Raw genomic sequence first — 16,265 nt, 5'->3', positions numbered from 1 at the left:
ACTGAGCCTGGTTGAACCTCACACAACTGGCCTGGGCCCATCGCTCCAGGCTGCAGTCAAGGGACTACACAGCAGCTGCTGCTTTGCAAGGGTCACAGACAGGGATTTAAACCAAGGCTGTGCAGGGTCTTGCTGCTACTGAGTAGCATCAGCTCCCTTATCAGTGCAGGCCACCGGTGTCTATATGACACCTCATTTGATACTAATATGTGCAGTGCCTATATGACACTGTTATTGTCATCTCTGCAAATCATTTAACTAGGAAGTTATTTCACCAGCTGTCCTGTAGTGCTCAATGTTTCTCCCACATATAATGGAACTGGTCTAACGTTGCTCCATGTATCTTGACACAGATGTTTTCAGTCTCATCAGTGGATATACTATGTATTTTTCACATTCTGCTTTCTGTTTCATTTCCTTGGGTTTCACTTTCTGATCAGTTCTCTATAACGTGGATTTTTATCCTCCTCTAATCCATTTTCCCATCTGTCACACACACACTTACAGATAGAGTGCCTGTATAAAAAATACCCACAAAACTACATTACTGGAATCTTGTCATAGGGTAAAGTTTGCACAGGGAGCCAGACCTCTCAAAAAGGACAGTCGGTTGTTGCCGAGACAGTGACAGGACACACCATTGCAGGGATCCTTGCAGTGGCTTTTCAGTGGGATGAGGTAAGCCTCCCCAAACTGCTGTGCTGCTCCGTTCATGCATCCTGCTCGCCCCGCTCCACTGCAGGTGTGATCCATTGCTACCAGTTATCTTAAAACTACATACAAAACATCTCCTGCCTGCCTTAAGAATATACAAAAGACTCTCCTTCATCACAATTTCTGCATCTGCAAGAGCAATTTCTACTAGCCATTTGAAGTATCTTTCCTACATTCAGCTTTGACTGCATTGGGGAGCCTCTGGGATGACCAGATTCTCCACCCTGGTATTAATTAGCACCCTGAAGCATACAAGTAGGGTCTATCAGCTGGCCTGTGCACACTGGGGACAGCCGGGACAGCCTGGGGCAATCTGGGCTGCCTGAAATCCCTGCCTGGAGCCTTTCTGCAGCAGATTCAAGTGCTGTGCTGTGAAGCCAGCCAGGAGGTGGATCAGTCCCCAGGTCTCTCTCTGCACTCTTGCCCCACCATGCAGAAACACACTGGGGAGATCCTGGACCACCCACAAAATTAACAGCTAAGCATCGTTGGTATGCACACAGGCACAGCCCTGATGCTCAGCTGCACCACTACTGCGACTGTAAGGCAAGCTTGAATTTTATCCTTATATCACAATTATAGCTTAAATTCCATAGATCTTACCAGGTCCTTTGCTACTTCTGGATTGAAAAGCAAGTGGCTGCTCTCTTCCAGATCCAAGGCAGAGGTCTACTTTATCGCTGCTTGTTTGCTACTTGGTAATTAGAAGAGCAAGCAAGGTAAGCAGCAGGCTCCTTCTGTCACACCCATTGGTACCTAGATAGGCTCCAGAAGAGGATCATCTCTTACTACTTTATTTTGAGATTAATTATGAAAGATTTACAAACAGTGAGCCGTGTCTGCACTGTTGAGAGCTTTTCCACAGACTGTAAAGTTAGTGCTCTGTATCAGCTGCCATTTAGCTGATCTTGAAGGATCATTTTCCAGGCTGACATGACTCACATAAAATTTATCTTTCCTTTGCCTGACCCGGTTCCTCAAACTCAGTGTTTGCTATTAATTTCCTCTGATAATCTTTGTACTGTGTATTTAGAGAAGAATATGATTGTCTCTTCCTGCATGTGGAAGCATTCTCCTTTTGTAGGGATTTTATGAGGAGTAATCTTCTGCGTACAGGGGACATCTTCTCTTCCTACACCTTTCCAAGGAGTTCATAGGCCACTGTTCAAACACTGTCCTACAGCTTCAGCATCAGAAACCACCACATCTGCAGGCAGGCCAGACTAAGATAACCCTCAGCCTGGATTTCTGCCATGGCTGGGCCACTCACAGCGATAACAGTGCTGGTCAGAAGTATGGAGCAGTTTTCAGATGGGAAGGGATTGAACAGCTTGAGGATTTATTTTGGAAAAGAAACAACAGAGGAGTAATAGTGGTCTCTGAAGTCAGGAGGGAATAGTGTGCTGCTTTTCATAATGCAAAATCTAGGTGCATTTTGTTAGATGTCTAATAGAATTATCAGGTGGTAGGTTCATGGATGATCAAGTATACATGGCTTCAGAAGAAAATTTAATTCAGGGAAGAAACATCCATCCTGAGGTCCAGGGCACCTTGAACATAGAGACGCCAGCTCTGCCCTGCCTGCTTTGCTACTTCTATGACTGATGACTGAGGAAAAGAGAGCTTTTGGGACCCAAATTCTGCCTTTTCAAGTAGTGGGTAAAACCGCTGCCATGTAGACTGGAGGCTATGGTTGATTAATAATAGAAGAAAACAGTATAGTGATTGTGACTGTAGGACACCAAGCCCTGTCCCTCCTCAGGGCTGGCTGGGGACTTGTTACAGGATTTGGGGCACTTGGGACTTCTGCTTTTTCGCGGGGGTGTGTGTGTGTGTGTGGGTGGGTGCACGAAGACAACCCCCCTCCCAATATCAGCTAGGTATTTTGTTATTGTCTTACTCAGAAAAGAGGTTGTCCAACATCTGACCAAACCACTGACTGGTGTGGTTTGAAGAGTTACACTACAGCTATAGCAAGATCACAGCAGGGCTTGCCAGATGTCTTTATTCATTATTAAGTTACAGAGCCCCTTTTCTAGTATCCAGATTCTTTGCTTGGTTTATTTCCGTTGTGAGTCACTGCCCTCTGTTCGGAGAGCGAATGCACGCTGCCCTGCAGTGTGCTCGGAGCTAGACGTGGTTAGCTGTACAGTGATGGTGGGATGGCTTGCTACTGAACTGCACCAGCAGCTGGTGGCACTGAGCTGCTGAATGCCTTTTTAATGCAAATATGCTCATAGGACTACTTAATTTCACATTTCAAATTGAACACATGGTATCTATCCATACTACATAGCATGTCCAAAAGCATGGGGTGGCCTGACCTATTGCCATATGAACTTACCAAAATTAAATTTTTGTTTCATAAACAAGATTGCAAGCTGGGTTGATGTTTTCAGTGCTGTCAATTTATCTAGTTGATGTCCACTATGAGTAACGTTTTTTGGTGATTCACTGTTGCTTGATGCACTGATGCATTGTTCTGCCACGTCTGAAAATCAAACCATAAGTGGGACCGTGGAGAAAAATGGGTGACTGCGGTGCACAAATGAAGCATTGCTAGGTCAAAAATAACCCATGGAAACAGGACACTGTCATTTACAGCGTATGTAAAAGTAAAGCATAGCAAACTGGCCAGATTGGTGCTGGAGAATGCACGGATGGTTTCTCTGCTGAAATCAGTAGGCGTTCTCATGGATAATTACAGGCGCTGCAAGTAGCAGGAAAACAGAATTAAATGGGTAGTTTGTAGAAAACAAATGCTCACTCTATTCAGGTTATCCTTGCAAATGAAGAATACCCATTTCCAAATGGAAAGATTTGACAACCAAGCATAAATTAATCTCTTAGCCATTGCCAGCAAAGTTACCTGAGGTATTTGGGAGCACTATGAGCCTGGCTGTGGTTGATAGCAGTTGCACGTTCTCAGTTTTGGAGAGCAAGACTTGACATTCATCCTTTTGGGAGCAAACCCAAGGGATTTGGGGTTGGTTGTGCACCAAAAGTCAGGAGCAGAAACTAATTATACCAAAGAGTTCACAAACAAATGTGTTGGAAAACAGGAAATAGCAATACTTGGGGCATGTTTTCCCCTGATTTAAGATATAAAATAAGAATTTAAAAATATTTTGTTCCCCAAAGCATTTCTGTGTAAGAAACTTGGAATGCTTTTCAAATTACCTGGGATTTTTTCTGTTGAAAATGTCGTAAGAAATGACACAGTCATAAAAAACACTTGAATTATGATTAATCAGCATTTTCCAGTGCCAGATGGGTCTGCTTGAAGTTTTTGACCTGGCCTGTTCAGGTCAGAGACAAGCCACTTAGCAGGGAGCTCCTGAGAGGTAGTTAAAAATCTGGGATTTCATTTTCAAATCCTGTAATTTGCGTGTGATGATGTGAAGGCAGATTTCATCTGATGAGCCATTCACAATTAATCACTGAACCATTTCAATAGACACACACATACATAGATACATTTGTATGACACGAGAACCAGATTACTTTAAAAATCAATAGCGCTGAGTTAATTTGTTTCATAATATAACGCAGCATAAATTCTTGCTTCTTTGTGGAGTACAATTACAGCAAATACTTCAAGCAACTCCATCCTCTCAGTTACTGAATGTGAGCCCTCCCATGACATGGGTGAGTGCACAGCGGTCGTATTGTGGGGAACAACTGTGTTGGGATCAAGGAAGAGATTAATATGATGGTGAAGGGAGGCTTTGCAAGATGGTAGGAGAGGCTAGTTTGGAATAAAACAAGTTGCATAGCATCACTGTTAACCAGTCGGGGCAGGAGCCCCTAAACACACCCTGCCTGCCCTACGCAGTGTATTCCACGATCTCAGCATCAACAAAGCGCTATTAATAATTTTCCTGGGAGCCTGGAACACACCATTGTTCTACATAATGAAAGGAAAAGTAAATAAAATAACTCTTATTGTAGCTATTTTAAAGTGCTTAATCTGTGGAATGCTGCTTTTTAAAAATACTCTGGTTTGGGTTTCTCCCCCAGTGTGGACTGACTCCAGCGCTTTTATAGTCAGTGCTGTTCAATCAAAAATCTGGTATTGATAATATAGAGGCATTAGGGGTAACCCCTTCCCTGCTGTAATTCCACTGGTAATGATTCAATTATGTCAAGGATAACTGTAGAATTTAACTTTCTGTTTTAATTGTTGCACAGCAAATGAGGCATTAATCAGTCCTGGAACACCCTGCTAGCCTGAGAGCTTTCAGAGTGTGTGTAAGGGTTTTGTACCCCCTTTTTAGTGATAGTACATGTTTGGAAGCAGTTGTGGCTCTGACACTTGTGCCGAGAGCTCTTCAGATGACACAGGGAGAGATATTAAAAATGCACCCCACTGTCATTGAAAACAAAGATCATATGTGGCATCATTGGCCTGTATCACACTTCTTAGTGTTTGAGGTATATATGAAACTCTGGATGGATGGCAGCTACAGCAGGGCGAGAAAGTAGCATTTTTGGCAACCGCCAACATGATTGAAACAGTCTGTGTGTTCACCAGAAGTCCAATCCTTTTTTATTTACTATTTTTCCTCTGTTATTTATAAAACATCACAGCAACATAAATATCCTACATTAAAAGCTCATTGCATCCTGTTTAAAATAGTTGTTTTGTTGTGTACAAGTCGTATTTCCTGGATACTTAAAACTGAATTTGTCAGCCAACTTTTCCCAGGGCTTATAGGAAGATTTATGCAGATGAACGTAGATTAATGTACATGCACGTCTCTTAAGCGCCTGTAGTGCTTGAGCCTAGAGAGTAAAGTACCTTTGCCGGTGAATTCCGCAGGGATGCTGCTGTATGGGACTTCTGATTGACATTGCTGAATTTTACAAAATCGAAGTAACTCTGTCATGAATGGTGCAAGAAAGCTGCCGTGGAGCATGTGATATTAAATGGATTACCAAAGCGCCTTCCTGCTGGCTGTGGTGCTCGCCTGCCTACCTCCTGGAAACAAGCACGAGAACATTTTTTTGCAAGGGGAAAAGAACAGTGTGTTTTCAGAGAAGTATCATAATTTGTCCCCTAAGGGTTCATTGAAGAATATTCTTTAGAGCAATTATTTTTCGTTGGGATAAGAAAGCCTGTAGGATTTTAGATGTTGTGTGGGTTCTGGAAATGTCCCAGCTAGTGAACAAACTTTCTTTTCTCTTTGTGGTAAAGCTTATTCACAGCGAAGAATTCAGCCTGACAAGAAGTTCAGATCTGGCTTCCATTTTAATAGCCTTCCTCCTCCTCCTCCCCTCCACTCTCCTCCAGCAGACTTTTGTGTTTCTTGCAAAGGTTTTCATTTTACCACAAGCGGAATTCCAAGATGCAGTAACATTGTTCCCTTTATTGGGCTGGTTTTAGTTGTCGCTTAGTTGGTAATGCATGCTGGCACTCCCAGTCCATGCCGTGACTCACCTTGGAAGAATGCCCCGAGTGCAGCTTTACCCCAAGCAGGCAGTGGCTTTCCAGCCTCACCAGGGCAATGCAAGGTGTATTTTTATGTCTTTCATCCCCTCTACTGCCAGCACTCTGCAGCTTCTCTGGGGCTTGGGGGTCACCTGGAATATCGATTCTTTGGCCTTGATTGATAAAGGACAACAGGAGAAAAATACCTCCAGCACTAGAGGGACACCTAACCCTTTGGATCAGAAACTAAGATAATAATGAAGAGGACTGGAGACGGCTTTCATGTTGCATTTACACGGTAGTGATCCAAACCAAGCTGAAGCGGGCAGGCTGGCAGTGCTGGGAATGCCGAGCACCCCGAGGGTGGGTGGCTGCCCCTGCCTTCCTGCCAGCCCAGGGCTCCCCTTTGCTCTTCCTCAGCAAAGCAGCTGTCGGCTGCCTCCTTCGTTACACAAACACACGATCTCACTGGCGTGTCATCCTCAATTACAGCCGTGCAGCTGACAGTTTGCATTCATTAATCATCACTGGGGAGGAATGCTGGAGCGGGAGTTGTTGTGCTGTTCCCTCTCTCGTGTCTTTGCTGATACAAGGTCTTCTCACGTTCTGGTATTAAAAACATGATCCCTCTTTATCACTGTCTGCAGACAGGGTACAGCTGCGGCCAGCAGCGCCAGCCATCCAGAGGTGCAAACAGCCTCAGACTTTCACTCAGCCCCATTGCACATTTGTGGGTGCAGGGGACAGCCCCACGAGTGGTTCCACAGGTGGAGCCATGTGTCCTGCCCAGGGCAGTCACGGGTGTCACGGGCAGTGGGACAGGCGAGAGGAAAGCCGAGATGAAGGCTTCAAAGAGAAAAGCTGAGGGTGTTAACACTCAGTGTGTCTCAGAGCATTTGCAATGAAGACACACGTTTGTGTGACTTAATAAAAACAAGCAGAGGGTGAACTCTGCACGGGCCCCCAAAGACGGCTGAGCACCAGCACGTCCCTTCCATGCCATCAGGGCTGGAGACACTCAGCTCCCTGCGAGATCAGGCCCTCCAGTTAGTAAACACACAGAGTAAGGCTTGGGGTTTTTCCCCCCCCTCTAGTGTTTTTACTGCCAAAACCAAACTTTATGTCTAACAGATGTAGCCAGTCTGCAAACTCAGAGTGCCTGCTCATCTCCCAGGCTTGACCTTCGCATGTAGAAAATGGCAGGGAATTCATACTAGCTATTTTAGCCATCTCTGACAGTTTGATTGATTTTTAAGTGCTGCAAAACATGTTTTGCATTTAAAAAAGAGTTCATTAGAATCGCGGGATTTGCTCGGCATTGCGACGATGTGTTTAAAAAGAAAACTAAAGAGAAACCTAAAAGTATAGCTGGCTTTCTGGCTCTGCCAAAGATTCAAGTATGAAATTAAATAATATTCTAACACAGATACAATTGGTAGGCTTCAAAGCAGGACCTTATTTAAATTCACTTTGGGGTAGTGACTGTTTTATTGAGCTTTTAAAGCAAAAAGAAAAACTTAGTCAGCTGTTGCCTTGCAGAACACTCTACCAACATCAGAAATTACTTCCCATGGCTTATGGTTCCTGTATGTCCAACAGCATGAAAAGAAAGGAGATGGAGAGCAATGCCTGTCTGTCCTCTACATGCAAGTTATGAGGAAGAGAGGGAGGAAGAGGCACCCCTTTACCCTCCACAGTGCCCCAGGAGGTACTTGGCACCACTGGTCCCACACATGATGGTGGCACAAGAAAGCCCTTTTTGGAGATGGGGTGTGGATGAGGCTATGCCAGGACACCTCTGCCTACAGCCAGCACCCAAGGAGGGGTGTCTGCCCTGGGGAGAAGACTGGGTGGAACATTATATCCTCTCTTATCATCACCCTCAGTATCCCCCCTCCTCCTTGGCCCTCTCCTTCCCCTTCCCTCCTCTTGAGGACAAGATTGAGAAGTTTTTATCTGTACGACCCTTTGCTACTGGGAATGATGGAGGAGGACACGCAGAAATGAAGCAAGAGCTGCAGAAAGGGAAGGCTGGGGAGAGCTGGAGCTCACCTTCCACCTCTTTGTGGTGCAGCAAAACTTTTTCTAGCCCTTTTCTCAGGTGATGTCTGGCTGAGGACCTTGGTTTGCATTCACAGTAGTAGTGAGCACTCGCAGCTGCACCCAGGATCAGTGGGAACCAGGCTTCAAACAAACACAGAATGATGCAAAACCTCTGAAACTCAGCCTCTTGTGATCACAAGTTGCTCCACAGTAAATGGAGATTTTTATATTTTTTTATCTTAATCTCCCTCTGTTTCAACTCCCTACCTGGCAAAGAAAGGAGGAAACTGTTCACTAACTTCACAGAAACTGCCTATTTTTGTGTGTATCTAGAAGGATGTGTACCTAGCTCACTACAGATTAGCTATGTAAAAAGAAAATCCTAGTCATTAGAAAGCAGCTCTTGGACAACTCCATCTTTCATTTCCCACTGGTAAAATCCTGATTCTGGTTGGGTAGTCATGTTTTGTCTCTGTGCTCAATGCAGTGAGTTTAATCCTGTAATCTTTCCTCTTGGCTTCAGTTGCTGATCTCCAATCCGAATCCTATAAAATGCTTTTTGGAAATGTAGGCATGTTGCTGGAAATGAATGCATGCTAGTAAATTTTATTTATCTCTCATAGCAGTAATACTTTTTAAAAATACTCTGTAGCACAGATAAGGATGTGATGCACATGAATCTGTCCTTAGCTGACATGTGGTTTCGAAGTGTTTTCTTAGCCCATCAGCAGGATCACTTCCAGTGTTCCCTTTGCATCTCTTTGTGCTTGTATTAGTCAATAATTTATTGCAAAAGGTGAAGTGTCTTTTCAAAAAACACAAACCCACAGATTTCCAGTCAAATGCTACAGAGAAGTCTATAAATACCATGCAGATCATATAACTGAAAAAGTGTATGGATCATTTGAGCTCAGTGAACACATAGTCTGGTCGCTTATGGGGTCTTTCTCACCCATCCACTGTCCTGGACAGGGTGATTTTTTGTCGGCTCTTCCCACGTCCTCTCTGAAGCTGTTTTTGTCACGTAGCTCTAGCAGTGAGACAGCTGCCTGCCCGAGTACCCAGTGGTGACCGGCAGCACTCTTACCTCCCGCTTTCCTTCTGCAAGTCAATCCTGTCTTGTTTATCCTGACCCTGTCTGAGCTTTAATTTCATATCACAGGGTCAGGATAGCACGATCTTGCAAAACATTTTCAATGCTGAGAAAAAAACAGCGATGCTCCTCTCCCGGCCATGTGCGGCACTCTCAGTGTGCGTCGCATTGCAGTGCGGATGTTACCGTCCCTCCTGCAAGCTGTTAGGGTATCTAAAGATGCCCTACCGCCCTTGAAAGAAGAGAAATAATAATCACCACCGGGAATTAGAAATGTGCTAGTCATGGCACAGCTGCTACCTGCGGGGTTAGCATTTTTTATCTGTTTTTTCATCTGCATGAAGGACAGCCTCAGAGCAGCCCTGTTTTCTTTGGCTGCCATGCTATCATGGGGCTGTGCTTGTCGCCAGTGTTCTCCCACGATCCAGCCTTGTTCATGTTGTGAGTCCAATGATTTTGTTAAGTGGTTCTCCACCACTGATATTTATGTGGGGCAGAGTATGCTCAGGAGAGGCTTGCCGAGATTTATATCCTGTCATGTAAAGCATGTTTTTGGAAATAATGGCATAATTGACTAAGAAAACAACTCCCTTTTGCAACAAGCCAGCCCGTTGTGATGGTTAGCACAGTAACCAGCGGCCACTGGTGAAATTTTAGCTCTTGAAAAATGACTGCTGTATTTATGATGTAGGGAAAGCTTGCCATGTGCCTCCTTTAAATTAGCAGGAGTATGCTGGGGCACAACCAGCACACAGCTAGAGAGTGGTGTCAGTACAGCCATTAGTTCCTCCAAGGTTTGAATGATTTGCTTTTGGGTGATGATTTAAGGATTATTCCTTTATTTTGCTTTCTGAGTGCGATGCTGCTAAAAATACCAGCAGTTTTCTTGGAATTTCCAGCGTGTTGTGTTCTCAAGTGAAAGCTGAAAGCTGCAAATTATTTGGGAAAAACAGCAGGGGCTTGGGTAGCTGAGCTGACTGGGGTCTGGCGTTGGGCAAGCACTGACTGCAGAGGTTTTTCAGGCGCCTTAATGTAAGCATTTGCCACACAAAGTGCTGGTCGAGAGTGCTGTGAACTGAAGGCGCCACTGCCTCTGTCTCCATTGCACTGCTCAGCAGTGTGTGGTTACAGTCTTGCTGTGCTGTTTTGTTTCCCCAAGTACCAAGACTGGTGACCGTGGGTGTCAGGAGGGGATGGTTATGTTTGAGGGCTAAGACTTCATGCAAGCACCTGCTTTTTTTGCATGCAATGATCTGGAGTATGGGAGCTCCCTGCTGATGTGAGTGCTTTGCAGTGAGCCTCTTCATCATGCCTACCTTGTGAAAACCCATGAGAATTGTGTTGCAGGGCTGTGCAGTAGGATGCTTTACCATGGGAGTACAAGAGTCTCTTGTCTCATGAGTTTTCTTAAGGAGAACAAGGACTTGCCTGTTTTCTTACACATTTATCTATGCCACTGACTTAATGGCCTGTGTTAGCACACACTGCTGCCTCCTTTTGAAAGCTAACTGTCTAACCAGTACTTTGGTTTTGGTCTTGGTACTTTGATGCTGTCTCTTATTCCCTGTTGACATTATGCAGTGCTAGCAAAGACAATTTCCCATTTTTTTCAGTTGCATTGCCATCACTGGCTGGTTTTTAGACTTTCTGCCAGCCCTACATTTCCACGGGTGCCATGCCAGAGGTGAATGATGTTTTGGAGGATGCCAGCCCTGGCGTTGATTCACATTGCAGAGGCCAGAATGGATGTTCACAACCCCCTAGGTGATACCTACTTGCTAAAGCTCTAAAGTCCTCTAAAGGTGCTACATTAAAAGCCCTGGTATAAAGGCTTGTTGCTTGTAGAAGTGCCAGATCCTGCATCTGTCTGTCCATGAGCACACACACAGGCTTATACTGGCCCACTGTAAGCTCCATCTTGCACACTCATTCTCAGCAAATCCAAACCTAGTCCATCGTTCAGCTGGAGTGAAGCACAAGCTGAAGTCCAGTCTTTGCATGGAACATCTGCTGGCAAAACAAGTACTGCAACAGCCTCCTAAATTCATATTTGCTTTCTACCTATAGGTTGAATTCTGGAAAGCAGTGAATCACATTGCACATTTCCTGTTGATGATGAAACAGTAGAAGCCGGCTGGTTTGCAAATGTTCACTTCAAGGTTTTATTCCAGGAAAATCATTTGGGTTGTTCTGTAAACTAACTGAGCTGATCCATAGCCTTTTGTCCAGCTGTGCCAGGGACATGTAACTCAATAAGGGGGGGCCTTTTCCCTTCCCCACACTTCAGAGCACTCTCCAGGTCATGTATGATCCAGGAATGCAGTTGTAATCCTCATTTGGTTAGATGAGACCATTTAGCTTGCCGGGTGACATCGGAATTACTGCTTCTTTCACAGGAGAGAGATTACGGCCATGTGGTTTTCCTTTCAGATTTGGGTCTTGGTTTCCATTTACAAGCACTTCTTGTAAACAGAGTCTCTCTGCTTCATTTTTGCTAAAAGGCTTCTTGTCATAACACTCGGGGTGCTGCTTTATCTTGCCTTCAGACTAGCCCAGGTAGCTGGGCAGGCTGAGAGCAAGCTGCTCGTGCTCAACATTCCCGTGTGCAGCAAGAGCTTTGAAGTAAAGCCGAGAAGAACGTGCAGCCTTGGGCCACCAGCGTCCACCTGACAGCAATTTCTAAGAGGCTAAGATAACATGGTGGTGGGTGACTTAGTACAAGCTTAGACAAAATGCTGGCAGATGGCAGCACAAGGGCAGCACTGGGGAGGATTTCTGCTGTGCCCACCTCCCATCTGCAGCCTGTGGTGCTCACCCAGAGCCCATCTTCATGAATTTGTCTGAGTCCTGTGTGAATCTCCTTAATCCTCTAGCCTCCACCTCACCCCAAATATTGCAGTTTAGTGTTGCATGAAAAAGTACTTGTTATCTGGTTTATTTAAGTCTGCTGCCTCATCATTTCCTTGGGTTCTCTCTGGATTTTATGAAGTGTGACACAGCATTGCCCCTTGTCTGCCTCCTCCCCACCATTCCTGAGTTTCAGCCCTTTGTTCCACCTCCCTCTCACTGTCCCTTTTTTCTTTCCAATGAAAAGATCTTGCCTTATTTAGAAGTTTCCCTTGCAGTGCTGTTCCATGCTTTTGAACATTCCTGTCCATTTTCTCCAGACCTTTTACATCTGAAGATCCTTCCTCAGAGTGTGCACGTAGGGATGTCCGCTGGCAAGCTCTTTAGGAGCTGGGGATGCAATTCACTTTAGGTCTACAGTTGCCTTCAAGGGTTTTGCCCAGAGCTGTAGAACCTGGGAGCCCCTTTCACCTGCCCACAATCTGGTGAGTTACAGATGGTGAAGCCCATAATGAGTTTGGTGGCTGCAGCAGTGGGAGGGCTGCTGGAGTCTGGGGTTCCCAGGTGATGCTGGGTGCTGGGCATGCAGCAGCCTTCAACCAAGGAGCGAGGAAAGGGTACCCAGACTCTGCCCCTCTCTTCGGCACCTCCACACAATGGCCCTCTGTGCTGGCTGGAAGTGGAAATGCTGGCTCCGAACATCTCAGTGGCAGGGCAAACAGGTCACAGCCAGAAGGGAGCAGCTTTGTGGTGTCACCCCAGCCACAGGGCTGCCTTCACTGCTGTCCCGCTTTTGTAAGACAGTGCTATGCATTTCTAGGTCCTTTCGGAATGCTGGAGCAAAGGAAATATGTTAGTGCCTTCTGGGACCCTTGTGCAGCAGGCAGATGTTGTATTTCCATGCAGATCAAGACCTGCTTTTTCAGCTCATCCTGTGTGTACTGCCCTGCTTTCAGTTCAACAGGAAACTTAATTGTTGCTTTTATTATTATTATCTCTCCCCTTTTGTGGGAATGACATGCCAGACCTTACTTCCTCACTTTCCTCTCTGTCTGCTGGCCCACAAAGACAAATCCAGGCAGGGTGAGGTGGGGAAGGTGGACGGGACCATCCAGCACATACTCAGCTTGGTGCGGTTGCAGAGCTCTCCTTTCGCATCCAACGCACGTCGGCTAACCCAGGCTCTGTGGATGCAGGGGCAATCTGGATGCAATTCCTCATCTATTTAAATAGCCTAGCTATTTAAAGGCCCTACTGAGTCCAAGACAGGTGGGTCTCTAGGGCACTGTGTATACAGTAAAGTCCAGCACCACAGTGATGGTTTTGTTTTTAACTGCACTGATGATCCCATTGTGTGATATAAGGGGTTTGGCCATCTCTGTGTGTTTTCATGTGAAATGGTGCCATTCTCTTGGCTTACTTCTCTGAACTAGATATGCCTACATCAAAATCTGTTTGCTGAGTGAGGAGCCATTAGTTTTTCCAGAGATGATCCTCACTGTTGCTGGCTGATGCATTTGTTCTCTCCTCCTGTGTTTCTAAGTAGCAAAGAATTTATAATTAAATAATGATTTGGGGAGTGGGGGGGAGAAATTGGTAATGGAAAAAATAACTTGAACAAGATTTGATAAAAATGTAGTTTTGATTCAGACTCATGGGTTACAAGCATTTCCTGCAGGCCAGTGGGAATTGGAAGACTGTCTTTGTGGGACTTTGAAATCTTAGACATTTCGAAAGTGAGACAATTTCTGTGCTTCTTACAGAACATCAGACAGCAATCGAGTGGTATCTTAGCAAACAGCTATTTTAGGTAGTACAACCAGCAGAACAAAATCTAACCTTTAGCTTACAGATAGGACAGAGCAAGAGTATCTTTTCTTTTAACCTGCCATTGCTTGGAGTATGTTAATACATTTTTAACGTGAGATTTTGAACCCACAGAGGGATTACTGTGATCTTTTAATGAGCCATGTTGATGAGAGGAGATTAACCCCTATTATTGGGAGCTGATCTAAATCTCGGGTGAAGGCATTAAGCTGAACCAAAAATCTTTTGCCACTGGCAAAGTTTGTGAGTAACTCCCTAACTGGAAAAATGCTTCATCTTGCTTGGATTTAAAACAGACCCGCTCTGAGGAGGGTTGCTTATCAGACCTCTTTTCCCCTCACTGGTTGAATGATGGATCACAGCCACCGGGTCCAGGATCCCCCGGTGTGCTGGGAGGAGAGGGATGAGCTGGGTGATGGTGGGTGTGAGCCCCCAGCCCCAGCAGCTGAACCTAAGCCAAACTGCAGGCTGGCTCTGGAGCTCTTGGTTCGTGCCCCGGGGGAGGCTGTGAGCATCACAGGGTGCTCCTGGCTGAGTGGTGCTGGTGACCAGCTCTGAGCTTGTGGAGCCCAGCTGGCTGTGCCATCATCACGGGGGTGAGATGGAAGCAGGGGCAAACTGAGGTTCAAAGGCTCAACTGAAGAAACAAAAAAACAAACACCAAGCAATGCAATTTAGGCTTTCTCCAAAACACTTGTATTTGGGGGTTTGGAGTCTCCTTTTTGCCTTCAAGAAGCAGTCAGTCGCTTCTGATCTGCATATAGCACTTGTCAGTGAGCAACTGAAACACTTTGGCCCTCAGGTTCTTATGTTTTTCTTAAGATCAGTTGTTTCCTGAAACAGTGCTGTTGTTAGGTTTCTCCCCGCCGCCAGTGAACTGTTTGTCACCCCAAAAAAAGAAGAAATTCCCTAGCTCAAAGCCCGGGTGTCCTTGAGGCCAGAAGCAGAGTCACAAGGTTTGCTGTGGCTCTTCAGCCTGGAAGATGCACTTGCAGATTGGCTGGGTCCAGCCTGGCGCTTCCAGGCTGCCTGTTCGGTCATGCTTAATTGCTAATTAGCTACCTCCAGCTCTTTCTCTGGGAATTATGATAATGAACATAAAGAACTGTTTATTCTAAATGAGACTTCCCAAGGGTAACAGCCTCCTCGGTGGCTGTAGAAATGGAAAGCAAGCCTGAGGAAACACCAGTGTGCTGTGGGTTTTGGCAACAGATGATAAACATTTCTTTGCGGATGGAGCAGAGCATGTCATTTACTGCCTGGCTCTAACAAGAGCGGTCTTGACCATTTTGCTGTTCTTTGCCATCGCCGTTGAAACGCAACAGCTAAATCCCAGTCAGAAACCATGCAGTTGACATTTTTGTAGGTAGCAGCATAAAATGTACTGGACTTTATTGATGGAAAATGAATTAATCATTTTTGTAAGATCTCAGATATTCTCTTAAATCCCTCATTGCTCATGGGGGGGCACACAAGTCAAGCCCATCCTTCTGTAGAGGACAATGGTGGTGGGATCAGGTAGCACTGAGACAGCTGTGGAGATGCATTCAAAGTCAGGAGATTTCTGTTGGACTCCCTACTAGTTTTGCATTGCAGAGTTAAAAGGTGATGATCTACAGTCACTGAGCTTGCCCCTCAAGCGTAATCATCTGTTATTTTATCAGTCCCAGCAGCATTTACTCCAAAGATCATCCCCTGACAAGAACTGAGCACAGTGGTTACTTTTCTGCAATTTTGGTGACATACCAGTGGGCAATAAAAGTCCAGTTGTCCCTGTTTTATCCCCAAAGCCATAGAACAAGGGAATATATCAGCACAGAGCAATGCCTGGGCAGTGATGAATACAGGCAGCTGTCCCACTGCCAGGCCCACGCTAGCACATTCAAGACCGGATTGGACATCTTTGAACACTACTGCATGATACTGCGTGTGACCAGTGAATTGAATTAAAATTCAGAGATTCGAGTTCTGTGCCAGCGAGGGCAGTACCTGTGCCATCTGGTAATGACTCTGGCCAGTGCTTGCAGCTTGCTGGCACAGGCTGTTGGAGATACATCAGGCAAGTTGGGGTCTGTGCTCAGTGGTGGGCACCCTCAGATAATTCCTGAAGGAGGTTAAGTAGTGGGCCCTGATACAGGTGTGTGAACTGCACATGGGGCTAGGAAGGATCCAGACCTAGAGACTGGAGTGCCCATTCCCATGATCTTTCACCCCAGCCTGTGTTTTAGGTAGTTGTCCTACCTTAGACATCCATCAGTGCTCCTGGATGGTGCACAGTCCCTGGGATGGCACTGAGCTGCTGCAGCACCC

General features: G+C 45.6%; 1 protein-coding gene across 1 annotated transcript in view; it reads left to right on the top strand.

Moving 5' to 3' along the window:
- CCBE1 (collagen and calcium binding EGF domains 1) overlaps positions 1–16,265 on the top strand; it is a 102,134-nt gene that overhangs the window by 43,371 nt on the left and 42,498 nt on the right. The gene's annotated exons all lie outside the window — the stretch shown is intronic.

This window comes from Falco punctatus (genome assembly GCF_963210335.1).
Source record: "Falco punctatus genome assembly, chromosome: Z".
In the NCBI taxonomy this organism is placed as follows: Eukaryota; Metazoa; Chordata; class Aves; order Falconiformes; family Falconidae; genus Falco; species Falco punctatus.
The sequence above is the reverse complement of the archived record's forward strand: the minus strand, read 5'-3'. Positions and strand labels throughout refer to the sequence as shown.